The sequence below is a fragment of the Elephantulus edwardii genome, unplaced genomic scaffold, assembly GCF_000299155.1.
Source record: "Elephantulus edwardii isolate Elephantulus edwardi_28Jun2011 unplaced genomic scaffold, EleEdw1.0 scaffold00355, whole genome shotgun sequence".
NCBI classification, from domain to species: Eukaryota; Metazoa; Chordata; class Mammalia; order Macroscelidea; family Macroscelididae; genus Elephantulus; species Elephantulus edwardii.
Window position 1 is genome coordinate 278,894 of NW_006400105.1, and position 2,835 is coordinate 281,728.

Consider the following 2,835-nt stretch of genomic DNA (forward strand, 5'->3'; position numbering starts at 1 on the left):
AGTGACATCCACTACTGAAATAGCTTGCCTCCGGAAACTCTATGAACTTAGAGAAATGATGAAAGTTGTATAAGTGTTCAGGTCTTTCGTTCATAGGGTCACTATGAGTCGTCTATGATTCAATGGCACTTAACAACAATGACCTTTGTGGGCAAACCAGTATATAATAAATTTTTAAAGAAATATAATTAATCTTCAATAAAATTAATAATAACAATAATTATAATAAAATTCATCATGATCAAGTGGGATTCATAATAGGTATGCAAGGATGGTTCAACATAAGAAAAACAATGTAACTCAGCACATTAACAAAGCAAAGAACAAAAACCACATGATCCTAACAATTGATGCAAAAAACGGCCTTTGATAAAATCCAACACCACTTCCTAATTAAAACACTCAATAAAATAGGAATAGAGAAGAATTTCCTCAACATAATGAAAAGTACATGCACAAACCAAGAGCCAACATTATTTTCAATAGAGATTAAAGGCATTCCCCTTGAGAATAGGAAAGCATTGCCACTGAACTTAAGAGACACTAGTCACAGCATAAGAAACTGTCAGAAGTCAAGGTATTTGGAATCACAGAAGCCGAGGAAGCTTCAGATATAAGATATCAGATCAATGGCGGGACGACGGGAGATGGATGTTGAAGGGAGTGGGTAGAAGTGGATGGGTATCCTGGCGGATGGGGGAGCAGGGAATTAAGTGAGTAAAGACACGTGTGCCAGGGGCAGGGACAACACTGGTTAACTCCACAATAAGGGATAGATCTTTAACTTTTCTGTAAAACGCTGGTCTGTCTGATACTTTTCTAAATCTGAACATTCAGATTAAGACAGACTAGGAAGAAGGATTGGCCATCCACTTCTGAAATAGGAGGCCTCCGAAAACCCTATGTACAACAGAACAGAACTCCATTAGTAAATGCTATTGTTAGGTACCTTCACGTTGGAACTGACACACAGCTAACTCTCTAGTGGGTTTTCAGAGAATGTAAATCACACAAAAGGAGACGGCCCAACTTTATTCCACAGAGTAGTTGCTAGACTTAACCTACAAGCCTTTGGATTGGTATCACAACTCCTTACCAGTGGGGCACCAGATCTACCCATAAGTAAATATTGTTATGTGCTAATGAATCACCTGCGACTCACAGCAAATGCTATGTACCATAGCTATGAACCATGCCCTATCCTGAGCGAATTTCACTATTTCCAACACACCTACCCCCACTACCCCATTTACAGAGTCAGTCCATCTCAACCAGGATCTTCCACTCTTGAGCTTTCCCTCTATCTTTTCAAGCATGATATCCTCCTCCAAGGACTGGTCCCTCTTGTCAACGTGCCCAAAGTATGTAAACTTCAAAATCCTTTCCTCCAAGGATTAGCTTGGTTTCACCCCCTCCGGACAGACCTGCTTTCCACAGTATGTTCAGTATTCTTCTCCAGCACCACAACTCAAAGACATCGATTGTTCTTGTCTTAGGCTCAGTCATTATCCAGCTGATGCATAGCAAGCAATTGTGAAGACCATGGCTTAGATCAGGCATACCTATCAGACTGACAGCATTGTTCTTTGGTATTCTGGAGAAGTCCCTGACAGCAGATTTTCCTAATACAATTTATCTTTTGGTTTCCTGACTGCTATTTGTTGTTGTGAAGAACAACAGTTCTTCACAACAACTGACATTGTTGTTTTTCACAACTTTGGATAGGACTCTGACAGCAGAGTTTCCCAATGCTGTATGTCTCCTGGTGTTTTGATGACTGGTACCAAGGATATTGATTGTACATCTAAGAAAGATGAAACTATTGGCAAGTTGAACAGAAGACTACAAAGAGCAGCTAAAGAAGAAAAAGCAAAATAATATAATGAAATGTGCAAAGAGCTGGAGTCAGAAAGTAAAAATGGAAGAAATTGTTTGGCATGTCTCAAGCTGGAGCCCTCCACCCATCAAACTGTGTGACCCTATGATTAAGTGCCCCCTCACCCATCCTCACCCCTCTGCTACCCCCTCCCCACCTTGGGTCCTATTACTCATTCTACAGAAATGGTCTTATACAGTATTTCTCTTTATGAGACTGAGTTAATTCACTTGGACAATTTTTTACATTTTTATTTTATATTGCTTTGTTTACAAAGTTTTTATCCATTGTGTTTCATATTATTCTTCATTTACATTGTGTTTCAAACCGTAATTTCCATGGGTTTTATAAAATTAACCACCATTGGAATATGCCCACTATTACCCTGTAGATTCAGGTTCCCACTAGATATTTCTATTTCCTTTAACCCCCTGCCTCCACACACCAAATAGTGCAACCCTCTGATTTCACCGCTATCCATCCTCATCCCTCTGCTCCCACCTCTTCCCCACTGGGTTCCCATACATGTTTACTAGTTGTCCTTCTATTTTTACAATATTGGTATTATGCAGTATTTGTTCTTATAAGACTGAGTTAGTTCATTCACCATAATGCTCTCCAATCTCTGCCAAGTTATATAGTTGTTGTTGTTGTTGTTGTTATTGTTGTTGTCATTGTTATGTGCCATCGAGTCCTTTGCGACTCATAGCGACCCTATGTACAACAGCCCTAAACCCTGCTCTATCCTGTGCTGATCTCATTGTCCCTGACACACCCATCCCGGTTACCCCAGTCACTGAATCAATCCACCTCATAGAGGGTCTTCCCCTCCTGCCCTGTCCCTCTACTCTAGCCAGCATGATGTCCCTTTCTAAAGACCTGTCTCTCCTTACAACATGTCCAAAGTATGTCAGACGAAGCCCCAGAATCCTTGCCTCCAAGGAGCAGCCTGGTTTAAC